The 18,468-nt window shown below is 42.7% G+C and overlaps 1 protein-coding gene across 1 annotated transcript in view; it reads right to left on the reverse strand.

Moving 5' to 3' along the window:
- Window positions 1–18,468, reverse strand: part of ZFHX3 (zinc finger homeobox 3) — a 401,385-nt gene that overhangs the window by 321,940 nt on the left and 60,977 nt on the right. Inside the window, exon 2 of the mRNA XM_032121503.1 lies at window positions 1,854–1,958. The gene's annotated coding sequence lies outside the window, so the exon portion shown is untranslated. The remainder of the gene's footprint in view (window positions 1–1,853; window positions 1,959–18,468) is intronic.

An 18,468-nucleotide genomic window follows, 5' to 3' on the forward strand; every position in this document is an offset into this window, starting at 1 on the left:
ATAACAAAGCAGGATTTATGAAAGTGTTCTCAATTTTTTCAGACACTGTGTTCTCCTTTCTACAGGACCTGATGGCACAATATAAAAACTATTTTCTCTTCCAGTATTGTTTTCAATAATAACAAATGAAAGTAAAAAATCCCAACCACCGGCAATTTAAAAACATAACAAAATTCTCTGATAAGAGACTTGGAGACTTAAATATGCAAAGACTACACAGAAAGGGTGCTGAAAGGTTACTTCTAGAACATCTATAAAACTAAAATGCAAAAGTGTATGCAGTTACCTGTGCATACATTCCTTAAACTCTCAAAACTACATTTTCAGACTGGCACAGATGCATCAAACTTGATTGCTAGGAAATACAGATGTTTGACTAACCAGGATAATGTTACTTTGGACCCTTGTCTGTTTTAACTGAAACTATCTTATTTTTCCCCACAGGAGCCACATCATGAAATGCAAGAGGACAGTTTGGGTGACTAAGCTGGAAAAGGAGAATGTTCTGTCTCCACTGCTGCCCTGGAGTTCCTGCTCTGTATCAGCCATGCAAATCCATCCCTCTCCCCAAACCCTGCTCCCCTGGTTTTCCAGTGGGTATCACTCTTACTCCGCTCCAGTTCCTATACCCACTACACCTCTCAAACAAACCACTGGACTCCTGATCTTGAATCCCATCACTAAACTTTTTAAATTCTCACTTTAGGACAGTTCAAAGCATTCTCACCACCACCCTCACACCCACATGGCGTTCTGTAAAGTAGCGCTGCTCAGGCTCAAAAACCCACACAAACCTAGAAAACTGCCTTAGGATATTTATTGATGCACCATCTTGAAAGATTTTTCTAATGAATTTTGTTGCTGTGAAAGACTTCTGCCTTGCAAAAGCAGAAGAGTTTTATACAGAATTAAAACTTGGAATTTCTGAAATATTATTAGAAAAACTTGAACGACCTGGTCTAGGGGAAGGTGTTCCTGTCCATGGCAGGGGGTGGAACAAGATGATTTTTGAGGTCCCTCCCAACCCAAGCCACCCTGTGAGTCTCTGAAATAGCCTCTCACAGCAGCGATTTCACAGACATCAATGGCTCTGCTCACCCTGTGCATCAGACAGGAATTTTTCATTTCATACATCATTTAAAACTTGCTGCAGTGATTCCACAAACCTGTCTACAAGCACCTTCTTCTTTCCCACCCCTCCCTGATTCAGGTTATTTTGGCCAAAATTGAACATGCAAGTAGACTACCATAACACTGACAACAGAGAAGCACAGCAACGCTTAGCACTAGATAATGAAGAGAAAGATCTTATACTCTCAAATAATATTACATCTTGTATTTGAATACATCAAAATAAAATTACACTGACTACATCATCAGCAAACTTACCCCAAACATACCATAGCAAGCAACCAGCATTAGCACACAGGCATTTCAGTATTTTGAAACACAGATTTGCATTTACATCACATTTTCAGAAATTCCTCTCCCAGGACAGTGTAAGAGTGCAGACAAAACCTTCTCCTCCCAAAACTACTTGTTCAGACCTCCGTATCCTGGAGCCATTCACACAGACAGACCACTGACTGCTGCAGCTGCCCAGAAAAAGTTATAAAGATCACAATTATTGTTATCTTTATTATTTTTGGAATAGGCCTTCAATGCTCAAATAGAGAGATAAGTTCTGAAAATACAGAATTCCATAACCTACATGCAAAGACTCCAACTCACACTGTCGCCACAATTCACACATCTCCAGACTGAGAGCTGAAAAGTGGACAGCTTTGACCTAAAACTCATTGAAATAAAGCTAAAAACTCATTGTGGAAATCCAAAACTAGAGGTTTACTCACCATTTATGAAGGACTTCTGGACTGTCGCATCTAACACAGGACACTCACTGCCTGGGCGTTAATTCAGTAATTCCTCTTCTTGTTCAGGATAAATCCAGAAAGTAGCTGGCACAAAGAAATGGAAAACACACATTTAGCTGGGGTTGGATGTGAACAAACAGAATTTCTTCTTGTCCGTATGACTAACAAAAAGCTTCCATAACAGCTAAGCCCATATACTGATACATCCTTCTTTTCAGTTAACACCAAAACATTTCTGTAAGCGATGGGAAAAAACCTTTGATTTTAAGTAAATGAAAAGACAAAGTACAATGATAACTTGAGTATTCCTAATACTTCTAACATGCTGGAACACACGTGAGTTTCAAAATGTGGTAAGTCATATCACTCCAATGTTCTTGAGTCAGGAGAATTTTTGTGCGTAGCACAGCACGGGAACACAAGGAATGTTATAAAATCTAAGACCACTCAATGACAGCTTCTGGAAAGCTTTCCAAATTACTTGTCCCCAGTAACCACCCACACAGTGAAAGATTCTACTAACCATGAAAAAAACACAAGCGGTTATCTAGTTCCATTTATGCAGCCAGTATGTAAATCTGCCAGTCTGTGTTCACAGCTCAGGATGTGGAAAACACCAGTGTCAGTCCCAAGCCAGAGACCCCGCAGGCTCAGCAGCCAGGAACTTTAGGGCACTTACAGCTACTGCCCCATGCTGTGGTTCAGAGGGTGAGGCAGAAAACAGGAGACGGCCACTGCTGCAGATTCCTCTGGCAGAGGTCCCACAGGTTCTCCTGCACCCACGAGCCAAAGGCTCCCCACCCATTATGCATCACAAAGTAAATATCCATAGCTCTAAACTCTTCCACCTTCATCATGAACTTCTCAACTCACCAATCAATACAATACTGAGAAATAAACAACAAGCCAGAAATACTCTTGAACAGAAAAACCAAGCCCACCCTTGTTCAGAATTGTGAATTGTGAAGCTCACACGTTTTCCAACATAAGTTCAGGAAATAAAAATCTCATTAAAGCTTTAGCCAAAATTTCTAATTCATCAAAGGACCATGTTTTGAATACCAATGAATTTCATGAAAAAGAAGTGCTTTTTTTTTTCTTGCCTGCATGTCTGTAAAATCTCTCCCAGGTTACAAAACCAAATCTGATGACACTGAAAAGTCTTTCAGGAACAAAGACAGACAAGTAAAACAACCACCAGATCTCTTTAATTCCATGCAAAAGTGTCAACAGCAAAATCACTGCATCTCTGCCACAGCAGAATATTAAATAGTTCATTAATATCCATTTTCCCTTCTTCTCTTTTCAGAGGCTACTAAAATTGTTTCTGTTTGATTTTACATGAGTGAAACTCCTCCCAAATGAAACAGGTACAAGGATCTTGAAAGAACACTCAAGTGCACATCACTCAAGCCCTTGGCAGGCCCTATCTCTGCAAAACAACAATAGCATCCCACTAATAACAATGACTTGCTTAACTATTCATTTTGGTAAATAATGGAACTGAAAATTATCTAGTGATGGATTTACACTTTTACAATGCATCTCTGGGATGAAAATGAATAGGGACGGAGAAATTATGTGGGGTACAATGGGTGATGCCACAACTTCAGATCCCGCCTCGCTCCGTGGAACAACACAAGCTGGAAAGTGTCGCACTACAATTTTTAGCATTTTACCTTTGTCTAGTTCTACTGTGAGACACCCTATATATATTATTTGTATTATCGAAGCACTTAAAGATGCCAATTAAAACCCAGACACAGCTGTACTAGGCAGAAATAGTAGGAAAATTACAATAGATAACCACAATAAATCACCTGTTCCTCAGATATTCCTTCCTTTATCAGTTACCACAGAATTTAACATATTGGGGTTTATATTTGAGGGAGCATGAACAGAATGGCCTAGGCAGCCTCTACAGCCTTTTTTTATTTGAAAACCATATTCACATATTTCCAGTGGAGGCCCAGAGGGACAAAGCCTAGTGACACAAGGCTCGCTCTCTTTCATCGCCTTCCTTGAGAAGCCCATGGAACCCCAATACCATGTGGACCACGAGTGAAAAAATCAGAATATTTGGAGCAGGAGGCTGACAAAGGCGACAACTTCTCTGGTAGCAATGGGAAACACTAAGTTTCTGTTTAAAAAGTTAAAGATTACTTTGTGTTCAAGTAACAAATGGCAAATGTTTACCTGTGACTATTAGTTCTCTCCTAGGGAGTTTATTATAAACAGTATTTCAAACACAGGACTTTAAAAGACAATGTATAAATATTTTAAATGGTAAAATATAGGTGTTGGCTTTTTTTTTGTACTATGTCCAGAAAATTTGCACAAACACATCAAATTCTCCACCTAGGGAATTTACTTTATTGTTAAGTTTGCATTTAGAACAAATGTACATGACCTATTTTGGGGCTAATATAACTAAAAGGAGCCTATTTGTTGTTTATTATTTATAGAAGATTCACTTCAGATTAGGCCTTTTGCGGACGTGTGTATCTGTGTGGCATCACAAAGCATCTCCAGATCTCCCCCAGCACTAAAACACACGAGGAAATGACAAGTTAGGATGTATCCAGTACACACAGTGTTTTATAAAAGCCAAGATTAAAAGCTGGTTTTTCTCTCCTCAGAAAGGCCACATGAAAGAGCCGCTACCCTGGGTAATGCATTGACCTTCTGGGGCTGATAATGACAAGTTCAAGTTCCTGGAGTTGGGGAAGATGTGGAACTAAAGTAAGTGCACTCAAGCAACGAGTCCTGCTCTGTTAGAATCCCACTCACAAAACCAGCCCCACGGAAAGAAAGAGGAAAACAGTTTAATTTTTTTTTATTTACTAACCCAGGAGTTTTTCTACACCATCAGCATGGCTCAAAACTGCTTTCTTAGAGGCTTCAATCTCAGGCACTGATGGTTTCTTTCCATTTTAATAGAAAACCTGAAATTATTTCATATAAAAGGTGTCAAATTTATGAAAATAGAGATGCTGCTCATGTCTAAAATTTTGCATTTTCAGCTTTTTCTTGTAAATAGAGAAAGAGTAAAACATGGTAAAATTGTATCTATTGTGTAAGAGATAAAATATCTCCTTAAAAACTTCTAGAAAATCAGAAATGCATTTTTATACAACAAATAAGAAAAACCAGAGTTGACCCAAAGCCTCTATTCCTACCAGTCATTACTTTTGAACAGTTTTGTGGGTCACAGTGTCTGGAGCTCTTCAGGGGCAGAGTAAAACTCCACCACGATGCTGCTGGCAGGACTGAGGCACGGAAAAGAAAGCTAAAAAGCTGCAGTAACTACAGAACGGGTACTACTGATGGTACATATTAGGATGTACTACTACTACACACATATGGCCGTGTGGTAGCACATTTTGCATTTCCAAATATTTATATTTCAAATTACACAGTGATATCACAACCTTTACATCTTTGTTTAAGTTATATAAGACAAAAAAATAAAGGCTAAAACAAATGCTATGACTCCAGTTGGTGTAAATCAACACGTACATCATCAGGTTTTAATCATCAGCTCATTCCAAATGGTTTACATTGAAAGATTCCTGCCAGGACAGGCTGTGATCACAAAAGGAATAAAATAATTCCAAAATAAATTCCCTTTTAAATTTTGCTCCAAAACAGTATTTCTAGTTTCTTCTTCCTCACCCCCAATTCGATCTTATCTCAGAAACATTATTTATATAATTTATTTAGAAAAAGAAATTAATCATGGGCATCTCTAAAGTCCTGGGTGATTCCAGTCCAGTCAATTGTTGCAGATTTTTGCCTTTCCCTAGAAAACACGGTGATATTAAATACAAAACCCCATACATTCAGAGAACACTAACATTTCTAAAACAAGATCTTGAGCTGAAGTTAAGAAATTGCTATAATTAAACTTGTCCAGAAAGACAGATTAAGGTCAAATATGTCTATTAATTTTGGGTATCCAGTCTAAGCCACCTCAGACTTGGATTTTTTTTTCTTTGAAGTGCAGCATTTCACAGCATTTAATACGTTCCTAACTGGTTTTCACGGCGGTGATTTCTCAGCACCCTCCTGGGGCCGTGCCCAGCCGGCGCTGCGGGCTCAGGGACTCGCCCGGCCCTCGGCCAGCGGCAGAGGCAGCAAAAAATCCTGGTGTTTGAAGAGGCGCTTCCGTGCTTCACTCACGCTCCTCTTCCTCGGCGCAGTCCTAGTCCCAGCTTCTCCCACTCACACGCAGGAACTCCCCCCTTCCTGACCTAAACGCCCCGTGGCTCTCCCTGCCCACACCACGGAAACGGCTTCGGCCCGGGCATTCCCCACGCTCCCAGGCGGAGCAAGGCGGAGGCACAGCCTTCCCACAGCTCCGGAGCCACCGGCGCCCCCGGAGCTGTCCCTCTGGGGTCCCTTGTGCCCACCCACAGGGCTTCTGCGGGGTCTGAAGGCTGGGCCGCCCTCAGAGCGGGAGAACGGCGGCAGGAAAGCGGCATCGGAATGGCCTCGTGTGGCGCTGGGAGTCAAAATTCAGCCACAGGGCATGGGGTGGGTCGGAAGGGACCTTAAAGCCCATCCTGTCCCACCCCCTGCCAAGGGCAGGGACACCTCCCACTGTCCCAGGCTGCTCCAAGCCCCAGTGTCCAGCCTGGCCTTGGGCACTGCCAGGGATCCAGGGGCAGCCACAGCTGCTCTGGGCATCCTGTGCCAGGGCCTGCCCACCCTCACCGGGAAGGATTCCTCCCCACTATCCCATGTAACGCAGCCCTCTGGCACTGGGAAGCCGTTCCCTGCAGGCCCTGTGCGAGGTGACACGAGGCTGCGAAGCCGCAAACGCTGAAGCGAGGGCCGCCAGCTGCCGGCAGAGGTGCCCGGGGCGGCCCCGGGCTGCGGGAGCGTCCGGCCGGGCCGCCCTCAGCCCTCAGCGCGGCCGGGCCGCGGGGAACGACCCTGCCGCACCAAAGGTGCCCCGCGCTCGGTACCGCGGTTCGGGGCCGGTGGGACATCCCCCGCTCCTCTCGGTATCAAAGCGACTTTCTCGCGGAACAAAGGCGCCGCTGCCGCATCCCGCGCCTCACACAAAGGAGCCGAACACGGCACCGTCACCGAGGGCAGCCAGGGGGTTAAAAACCGAGATCGCAAACAAATGTTTCCATAATCAACAGTTACCGCAAGCAACGCTCACAGAACTACAGGGAAAAGAATCATTTTCTGCAAATAGAAGAAAAACGTTTTCTTCTTCAGGGTGAAATAACCCTTTTTTCAAGTATTAGTCTTAACCTTTTCTTTTTCAAGTTAGCTTGGAAAACAGAAAAGAAAAGGCTACCCTGGATTTTATTTTTAATTTGACACAATAAAAAACTAAATATGCCTCTGAAAATCCTAGAGCCTGTGGCATAACTTCTTTATTTAGATAAATTCTAAAGTAGCTGTTGTTTACCTAGAAACCAAAGAACAATCTGTGCTATTAACTTTTTTTTTCCCAAGACTTAACATTATTTGTTAACATTCCTAAATATTCATTATGGGAACACACAGCTTTTAAAAATCTGATTGTTTCCTCATTAAATTTGGATACTTGGGAGGATTCTGTGCACAAGTTAAATAAACAGATATTTGGATAATTTTCAAGTGAATGTTTAAAATACAAATATCAATCATTAGAAAGGCAGGTCCTCCCTACCTCGGTGCTGGTTTCTCTTCAGCCCCTCGGGGAGCCCACCCTTCCCCTCCCAGCCCTGCTGGACCTGCAGTGAGGTCCTGAGTTCTCAGCAACTTTCTCAGAGGGAAGACGAGAGAATTTCGCTGGTTCAGGATCTTTCTGTTCTTCCCTCTTTTGAAGTTCCATATCTGATATTTTTAAGTCACATCCTCCTTCCCATCCTTCTGTGACATGGAAAATGTCACACTTTGCCCAGACACAATTTCAACAATTTCATTTATATCAGAGGGTGCTTAGAAGTACATTTATTTCAATCAGGTACTTACTTGCATTCAAAGTTACTGCAAAAAAATTAAGTACCAGAAGGCTTGATACAGTGCCTTAATCTGAGTTAGTATAGTCCAGGAGCTAATCTTGAAACCCACACTCTAAACTTACCTGTTGGCTTTCTACAACTGTACACAAAATTCAAGTAATTGCAGCAAAAAGGAAAAAAGAAAGGCTATTTTTATAGCCTGAGCCAGCTTATTCCTACCATTTGTAGGAACAGCTGCTGAGTTTGCACAAGAAATTGGTGTTTAAAAGACAATGTCTGAACCTACATCCCTTTCTTAAAGTAATTTTTAATCCAAATTATTCCTTCCTAACCCAAATGTGGTTTAAGCCAAGCCAGAGCTGTTGGCCACTGTGCAAACCAGGCCAGCAGAGTTTTACTGCCAGAGGAGATCAGGTCAGAGATGGCTCCTGGTGTCAGATCAGTCACTGACTGCCTCAATTACCTTTGGCAAACCATTTAACCTTTTTGTATTAATGGTTTCCCGCCAGTAAAAGAGTTCTTCATCATGGTCGGGAGGAGTTTAGCCCGTTAATTAATACAAATAACGATAAAAATACTCTTTTCTTTAATTCCAGTATCTATCTGCTCTGCAGAATAACACTGAAACTCCAAACTCCTCTGCACATTAGGTAGAAATGAGCTATTTCTAGGTAAGTGGGTGCTATTTCAGAGCAGATTTTCAGCATCCACACTCTAATGACTTCACAAATTATGAAGAACAAGGCTCACAGTTTTCTTCCAGCTCGTGACTAACAATAACAAAAAGAAACAGTGGTTTGTCCTGAACTGACAACTCGTATTGTTTAGAACACTTCCCTAAGTTTTAATGAGCTAAATGAGTTAAAAAGGTATCTATTGTGAAAATCGCCTTGATCTGAAAACCTTCCATGCCATGTTTCAGCCTAAACAAACTTTGCTGCCTGGAAAATACCCCTGGAAAAGGGAGTTTCTAAGGGAAACTGTGACAGCACAGCAGCTCCACTGCAGCATCCTGATGGGGACCACTGCAATACAGTCTATTCCAGAATCATTTTTCTTTTTATTATTTCATTAAGTTGTATCTCACTAAAGTTCCTCTTAGGATCTCTCTATAGCACCAAATTTTTCATTGAGAAAACTATAAATCATAGGCCTAAATTACAATTTAATTATAAACGCCTTCCCTTCTAATGCTGCCTGGGACCTTTTACCCTCCTACATAATTCTAAAAAATGACCCCTGTCATAATTTCCTTCACTAGAATAATATGCAGAGATCTAATCCTGAATCCTGCTGTCTTATAATTTAATATAAGAGGTAATTATTATTCAAAAGATAATGTTGCAGATATTGAAAATATTCTGAAGTTTAAGTCTAAAAAAACCTTCCCTTGTATGTAAAAGCCTCTTATTTGATTCTTGCAAGAAAGGAAATAAATAAAAAGGTTTTAAGACTTTATGCAAAATGCTAGAAATATTATTTGTAGCTGAGATTTGTCAACTATAATTTCTATAACCCTTGAACTACAGAGAAAACACTCACATGCAGCAAAAGCAGGAAGGCACCAGACCATTTATTATCGATCTCTGCTTTTAGCCATAGGTTAGACAGAAAGTTCTGGACTGCTGCTATCCAGCTGAAAAATACGGTTTAGGTGGCTCCACATTTTGGAATACAAGGAAGCCGAAGGTGAGCCAAAGTCAAAAGAAAACCAAATCAAACAAACAAACCCCGCCATCATGAAACCACCTTCTTACACCTCAAATTTTATTTTAAATTGCTCACATCAAAGGCACAGTTACGTTGATCCAAAACACTCCTGTAAAGAAGTTAAATTATAATAAAACTTTAAGGAATTAGTACATTTTTCCCTAAGTCAGAAAAGCAAGGAGTCACACCATTACGTCAGTTCATCTTGCACAAGGGACGTGGATTTAATCTCAGCCCAGGAACACGGTTGTTACTGCCTGGCTATTCCCTCTACATAGGCAGGCTTTGACCTTAAAGCCCTTTTTTCTAAAACTGGGATTCATCAATTAAAATCTGTTTTCTTTCAAGTTAACTCTTAGGGTATGCAGGAATATCTGCCAAAGAGGGGAACTGAGTGCAGCTGGAGCAGGAGAAGGTGAGAATGAGCATAAGGAGAAAGAATTAACAGAAAGAATTCAAGTATAATAGAGTAAAATTCACAAAACCGAATGTTTTTCCTGTTTCAAATTCAGGGAGCGAGCCCCATTTTTTCAGGTAAATGAGATATCAAATGAGCTTCATTGCTTCTAACCATATCCAGCTCCATCAGTGAGAACAAATAAAATCCCCTAACTGACAGATTCAACATCCTGAAGAGGGAGAGGCCAGGGAGGTTATCAGAAAATGGGGTTCACAAGAGGTAATTATAGCCTGTGCTCACCCTGCTTAGGTGAGGCAGAACATCACAATACAGCTCCATAAAAATCAAACTATATAATGCAGAGGCACCAGTTTACTGCTCTCTTTGGTTTTGCTTTGGGAGCAGTTCATTTAAGACATAATAAATTGAAGTTTTTTTCTCCTGTCCCTCCATAAATCCAGGGACAGTGCAAATGAGGAGGTGCTCATTAAGGACAAAGGAAAGGGGCTCCCCAGACAGTGACACGAGCTGGGAGCATTAAAGCTCTCATTAAAGGGAGCCCTGTGCTTTTTGTAATAAGGAATATTACTTAATAACACTCCAAGCATGGTTCACTTCATACTGCTGAAGTGAGCTTTTGGGGGGCAGTGAAGGGGAAAAGAGGGAGCATCCACAGTACCACAAACATCATAAAAACAGAGATGGAATTTTGCCTGTAACGAATTAATAGTAAGTAAGGAAGTGTCACTGACTGCCTCTAACTGAATGGCTTCATGCAACACAGGGATTCAAGGATCCTAGGGGGATTCATGGAATATGTCAGACTTTACTCCCAAATGAACCAACAAAACCAGACTGGAGGGACACGGGTAGAAAATAAATTCTGTTCTCAAAGCAGAAGGATAACAAAAGGTTTGAAGCCACCACCGGGGCAGTTGGCCAAGAAACCACGGCTATTAACACATTACATTCTTTGCGCACATCACAAACTTTCCCTAAGAAAATCTTGTCGTTGTCCCTACAGAATTTAATTCTGGTTTTGCCAAGCCATCACTCCCACCTGTCAGATTACTTTGAGTTGTGCTGCTATCACTGAGTGTACTCACTACCTCAGCTTTCTGTTGTCTGAAATCTCAGTAAATATATTTCCTACTCTGTGATTCAGCTCATTAAAGCAAACACTGCAGTGGACCCAGGGTCAGGGTGGACCCCTGCCAAAACTCAGTTTATACCTCCTTGCATTCTGACAGTGACAAGTTTGCCCTAAAATGATTCTTCAACCCATTCTACACCACTCATCTCAACCAAATTTCCTCAGCTTGCTTATAAAGTCATGTGAGGAGTGTCAAAAACCTCCCTAAATTTGAAATCTACAACAGCAATTGCTCCTTCCCTGCCCATACCTGTTACGCTGCTGTACAAGTTGTTGTGTTGCTTAGACAATATTTTTTCTGTCAAGTCTGTGTTTGTTATTCATTCCCTTGTCATCTTCCAAGTGCTCACAAATAGTTTGGTTTCTTTTCCCAGAATTTCAGCAGGAACTGGAGGTTACAAGACTGGTCTATAACTCCTGTCTCAAGTCAGGACACTGAACTGTCTTCCAGGATTTCACCTTCCCTGTGCAAGTCTTCAAAAAGAGCCACCTCTAGTCCTGAGTTTATTTTGGCTCTACATGTTCTTCTAATGAGTTTTGAAACCAACAGTTCTGACAGCAGCTCTTTTGGACACTTCGAGCTGTTTCATTTCTCCTCAGGACTCAGATCTCACCCCTTTGGCAAGAGCAATAATTACAGTAACTGCTGTCCCGTGGGCAGCTTCAAGAGAGGAGGATACAGAAACTTTTGGCTGTCTCAAAATTCTCTTTGCTCTTCACTGAATGGTGGTCCTATACTTTCCTTTATTTTCCCATTCCTCACATTCTTAGCATTCTTATTTTTGGTATTTTGATACAACTTGCATCCTATTTGATGATTTGTCCTCTCTGGTTTTGTCACGATGTGCTCTGCTGTGTTTTTATATTTATTCATGTCAGTCTGCAAGGTGGTTCCTTACACCTGTCATCCATCCTCTGCACTAGGATAATTTGCACTTGATAAAAAGATTCCATTTATGTAATTTTTTAGGTTCCGAGTCTGAATAATTCCCAATAATTGTCACATTAGGTGTCCAAGACTTTCACTGTCACTGATTATTCTTAGTTTTATTTGCCCACTAAACTCAAAACTTGCTGCCCTTTTGCCTGTGATAGCCCAAGTAGTTTTGGCTTGGCCTTCTGCCTTCCTTTCACATACTCTACATTCCAGCAAGCATTTAAGTTTTTTTACGCTACTGGTATATGGGGACTAACAATATTGTCAACTTCTCTCCTGTCTGTAACTGGAGGCCACAACAAAGAGAGAAAAATCAAGCCCAAGCTTGCACTCATTACTGATGGCAGCGCTTATTCACGGGTCCAAGAACATCCATTCCTCCAACTTTGCAAAAGTACTTTCACAAAGGGAACCCAGCCCCAGCACATTTTCTCTCCCATTTAATAGGCTGCTTTAAGAGCACGTTTACTTAGTCCTCATCAAACACGGGTAATTGACAGCTCTCCACCCCCAGCATCCCCACTCCGAGAAGGCCGTTTCCCCAGGAGCCGCCTCAAACAACCTCAAACACTTTATTACTGGTCAATTTGGGTTTCCTGCCCACTGTAAGTGGCAGTGCTGAGGGTCTCTAACTCTCTCTTGTCTCACTAATCAATATAAGCAGTCACTTCCACGGCATTTCCCTGCTACTCAGCAAGAAGGACGAGAGAGTGCCACGGGTTGTAAACAGCGGAACAGCCTCAGGGGTACATCAGAAAGTTAAACTTCAGAAACAGGAGCCAGGAGCCTGCTTTTATTCTGGACTTTTGGGCTTCTTTGGGGATATTCTCTGTTTTAATTCTTTCCAGCCAGAGCAAAGCACTGCAGTTGGTTTGATGCCATTCGCACTAACAGCCTCGTTGGTGGGGAGGGTCACGGTCCCCCTCCCAGGCACAAAACTTCCCTGGAAGCAGCACGTGGCAGGAGACAGCACCAAGAAATTCCATAAAGTGCCAACCACAGCTTTACAGTCACCGTGTTATGGGTATGAGAAAGTCAGGATTAAACAATTATTGCCTGGAACTAAGGCAGTAAAATTTGTTTATGAGGTAAATTTTAACAAGAAACAAACAGTTAGTGTTGTTTATAAGCAAACTTGAGCTGTAAAATCCAGGGAATGCTTTGTAAATGCCCGTCCATGGGCCAGGTGAGGTCCTGGAGGGAAGCTCCCTGCTGCTTGCAGCTGGCTCTCACGCACAAGTGTGACCAGCTCCAGTGGCCAGGTGACATCAGAGCCTGTGGCTTTACCCAAGGATGGCTGGGATAAAACCTTCACTTTTTGGTAAAGGTATTTCTTCTCACAGGTCTTTCCTTCCACTGCATGGAACAACCTCCTTGTCCTGTCCATACCCCAAAATGGCCACAATGACTAATCATAGCATTCTGGTATTGTTTAGGTTGGAAAAGGGTTCTAAGCTCCTCAAGGCCAACCATTAATGCAGCACTGCCAAGGCCACTGCTAAACCATGTCCTGAAGTGCCACCTCTGCATCTGCAAGATGCCAAGAGATAGAAGTTTGTGATCCAACAGCGACTAAGTCAAGCAGAGTCTGTTCGAGGCCCCTCTGACATACAGAGTACTTGGATCCAGTCCTAAATTCAATATAGTCTGGTTTCCCACTGCCACCTTTTTTAAGAGGAATTGCCCATATTCTTACTCAACACTGCAACATACTCTGTTTTAATGAAATTATTTCGCTAGGCTGAGCCCCAGGAGGACTTTGGGGTCTCCCTGCAGTGCAGTGCGGCCGCGCCGTTAATGCCAGCGCAACAGCGAGGAGCAGCTGCTCAAAGCTGACTCCTTTAGCAGGGCAGCAGAGATGGAGCACCCACACTTCCACAGCCCCAAGACGGGATAATCCAGGGATGCTGCAGATGTGGAGACTAAAGACCAGCCCCTGCAAAGCAAGAGTCAAAAGCTGATGGGGAACAGCAGGGACACAGAGGTAGGGCCAGAGCAGTTCCTGCACCTGGCTCTGCAGCATAGCCATCCTTCCACCTCCACGGCCACCCAGTGAGCACATACTAGCTGGGCAGTACCCAGGAATGCTAATACTTTCATTAAAACCCTCATAGCACCACTTGGCATACTCTGAGGAAGGAAATCCACCTTTGCTGATCCCACTTTACTCTTCCACAGCAAGAAAGAAATAAAAAACCTGGGGGAAAAAATGTAACATTATTCTTTTTACTGCACACACACACACACACAAATCTTTAAAAGTGAGTATCTGCCTACTGCAAAGTACTGAGGTGAAAAGGGAGGTGTTATCATCCCCGTTCCCCCAGGATCTCTTAGAGCGTGTGTGTTTCTGTGGTGGTTGGCTTGTGGTTTCGTTGTTCACTACAGTTTCCCAGAGCCCTATATTTTACTGAAACATAAGTACAGGCCCACCAATTTGCTGACAAGCTGATCTATTGGCTCTAGGACACTGAGGGGAATTATGCTCCTGCCGCCCTGATGCTCTCCTTTGTTTAGAAAAAGAAGAGAGAAAGAGAGAGAGTGAAAAAAAAAATCCTCAATCGTTTAGTACAAGTCATTTTACATGCTGGGATAATGAAGTATAAAAATGCCTTCAAAGGACTGATTTCCTACTTTTAACTCACTACCAGCCGAGCTCTTTGTGAGGCCCTCTGGAACATGCATTCCCAGCCCCACTCAAACAAAAGAGCTGCGAATTCATTAAACTATTTAATTATGCCTTTTTATTTTTCTCCATTAGCAAGCCCTGCCAGTACAAAGTAAATAAAGCCACCATGGTCTTTCCCCAGCAGACACACTGACTGTTTTTATTCTTTATTCAGTTTACAATATAAAGGGCTATTTTTCCCCCCTCCTCCTATTCTTGGCGAGTTTCCTAATACAAGCCCTACAAACAGAAGCATCCAACTGTACATGCAACGCATGGAAGCCGGGAGCAGCACTCAGCATTGCGAGCACATACCCCAGACAGCTTTCAAAGTACCAGCAGCCAACGGCAGCCAAACAGCACTTTGCAGCCAACGCGGAAAAGATATTAGCTTTTTTTTTATACTCTAGTAAATTTGCTTTTTACATCTATTTCTTTTCAGAAAGGCTTGTTATTGAGCTTACTGTCCACAAATTCCATTGATCTCAGGCTGTGACTCAATCCATATGCTCACGCTTTGACACCAGCACAGCAAGCAAGCGATACAAATCCTGTTCAGGCTACAAACTTATTGATTTTATAGATTTCCCCCAAAGTTGTGATAATGATATATCATTGTTAAATTTGGTAGAACAAACTGCTTTCCCAATCTGTCAATGCGAGCATGAAAACCAATTCACAGCCTTGTTTAGAAGGCTTTCCCTTCAGAAGAATAACTACTGCTGGCGGAGGCAGATCACCAACACCCCGCCGCTGGCAGCGGGGTGATGGATGTCACCTTTCCAGTTACCCTTTCCTGACCTGCAGCCCACTGCGTTCCCAGACTTGCCTCCTGGTTCTGAGAACCACCCTTATTTTTCAGAAGCCTTTCTCAAATTCATTATTTAAAACTTGCAGTAGATGTAAACCGTAATAATAGCTTTTAAACATATTTCCTTTAAATATTTTAGATGCATTAAGATGACATGAGAATTATTGATTTTAGCAAATCACTTTTGCTTGTTCTGTTCCTGTGCTCAGATAAATGGCAAAGCCGTGCTTTTCCCTTCCATGAGAGGGAGACAGAACACTGGCTTAAAGAGGAGTGGCCTCACTCCCTGCTCCACCACAATTCCTCAACCTCCCAACAGTGGGAACAACGGAACGTGTCCCTTCACAGCGACTGCCTTCCCCTGCCAAACCCACTCGGGCATTTTCCTCATGGCTTTCCACTGCCAAAGCAGAAACCTGATCCGCCACATCTCCCAACCAGCAAGCACAGGGCCATGCCAGAGGCATTAGGAAGATGAAACTCAAGCTGTTTCTCAGGTTCTGAGAATGCGACATGAGAAGCTCATCAGTCCTTCTGTGCTTATCACAGGACAGAAAGGCTCTCACCAGCACCACATCTGCGGGGTGCAGGAGATGGACACAAACTGTAAACAGCTGTTGTGTCTTTAACAAACCATGAAATAGCTCCAACAAAAACGTTTGCTGGAATGACAATGTCAGCTTTCATTCCCACATTCTCCTCCAGCTCTGAAGCAACTATTAGGCCTCCGAAAGGAGACCTAGAAATCATGAACAAAACACTTGCCAAAGAAACTGGAGTTAATAAAAAGGCAAGACTTACAAATTTAGAAAACTAAATTTAGGAGATCCATGTGAATAAATAATTTCTCTCTTGAAAACCTGCTCTTTTCCATCCCAGCCTTTCTGCCTGTTCTTTATCCAGCTTCACTCAACATCCATCTCTTAGCACTGGAAAAGCAGCTTAACTCCTCCGACATGATGTCACTAGTTCAACACACCCCACACAGTGAGAGCTTTACTGTGCTTTCCCCAGTCCTGGTGGTGATAAGTGCCCACATCTGGCAACACAGCCCTGAGCATTTAACCGTGTTCCTGGGACAACAGCTTGGAGACATATTTTGAAGGGCTGAACATCTCCCACCAGTGCCTCTCCTTTCACTTCTGATTTAATTCAAGGTGATGGGTGCTGAACTCTTTAACCTACCGTGGCTTTTTCTGAACTTGCTGAATGCCCTTTCCAAATATGCCTTTGCAAAAAGTCTTTCTGAACTTCAGGGCACTTGAAACTCAAGCACCTGCCTGCGGTCTCTCTTCTCTGTCTTCCAACTCTGATATACTTCTCATTCATCTGTGGCATTTTCATTGTTTTCTCACTGAAACAGCAATGTCAGGCTAAGAGAAAGGTGACAGAACAGCACAAATTCAGATATTTTACTATCACGTTGCTGAGGAGCTGTGCTTCATGCTTCTCTTTCAGAGCGTGGGCACAAAGGGTCTCACAACAACAGACCGTCTCTTTGCTGGGCAGAGGAGCTTCTATCAGTAACAGAATCAGCATTCAACTATTGCTGTTTGAAGAAGTGAAGACCTTAACCCAGAAAGTGGCATCATGAACCCACTTGTGTGGTGTGGGAGAACTGAGACTTGGTGAAACTGTAGGACTTGCCAAAGGCCTCACGTGAAACCAGTGGTAAGGTGGTTTCTCCAGGGATGGAGACCCTCACTCAATGTATATTACACCCATTCTGGATCATGTCAGCTCGTGTCTTCTTCAAGAAAAGATATTCGCAAAAGGAACGTCCTCTCACATTCCTCATTATTCCTTGTTTACTGGACAAATACGACTTTGCTCCAGCCAGTCCCTGCAGTAGTAAAGGCATCACAAGCTCCTCTACTGGGTTCCTGATGACCTTTCATACTACTTGATACTGAATTTATATGACCCCCACAATAGGAAAAATGGGTTCTTGGTGTTCTGTGGTGTTCCCACTCAGGGTAACAGAACATGGGGGAGGATTAACATCGTGGTTCCAGATGACGACAGAAAGGAACTGCTGTCTCAGAAAAAATTAAGTCTGAATGTGTAACAGGAATGTAAAGACATCCAAAGAGTGTAAGTACCTCCAAAATTATCTTCCTTCCTTGCCCTGTGCCAAAGCAATCTGTTTGGACAAGCCACAGACTCTCTGCCTTCAATTTACACTTCTGGAAAAATAAGTCTTTCCTTTCTTGCATCCCACTCTTTCTCACTTTCCACCCCCCCCCCCCCCCCAAAAGGGAGAGAAAAGGGGAAAAAAAAGCCCTTCCTGATAATTGCACTGGTCCAAATGTGCAGGGCTTTCATACAGAATGATGGCTTCCCTTGTCTCCTGCATTTGTTCATCTCCTTTGGGAGGAGCAATTTACAGAAAGCATTATCGATTTTTGCCATAATAGGTACAGAGATGCCTCACTGTCCCCGCTCAGCCAGCTCACTCTCTGCATCACAACTGTCAGGCCAGTTTGTGAAGCCCGTCATTATTTTTTTTCAAGTAAATCCATCACAGGAGTGGGGGAAAAGTGATGAAAATAAAATTATTTTCACCTTGCCATAAAAAAGAATGGCCGTGTTCCCTAACAGAAATAAGTGCAAATGCTGTCAACTAAGAGAGCGGAAGGGAAATTCAAAGCAAATAAAAGTGGGCTGGGGGGAGGACGGAAAGGGGGGTGCAAGGAGGCATGGCAGGAGCTAATTTACTTTGAACACATTCTGGAATTTTCCTGTTAAAGCCGCTATTTACAACTCTTCCAGTTGTTCTTCATGTTCTCATTTCTCAGGAAGTGCTGAAATCTACACTTTATACAGATATTTGCTTTGGCTTTTAGGGTGTAGAGGAGATTGCGGGTTTGGGGATGCAGTTATTAAATATTATTGGTCTGGGGGATGAAATGTGCCATGAAAGCTCCCTGTGAATGCAGACCACCCACC

The sequence above is a fragment of the Corvus moneduloides genome, chromosome 12, assembly GCF_009650955.1.
Source record: "Corvus moneduloides isolate bCorMon1 chromosome 12, bCorMon1.pri, whole genome shotgun sequence".
Taxonomy (NCBI): Eukaryota; Metazoa; Chordata; class Aves; order Passeriformes; family Corvidae; genus Corvus; species Corvus moneduloides.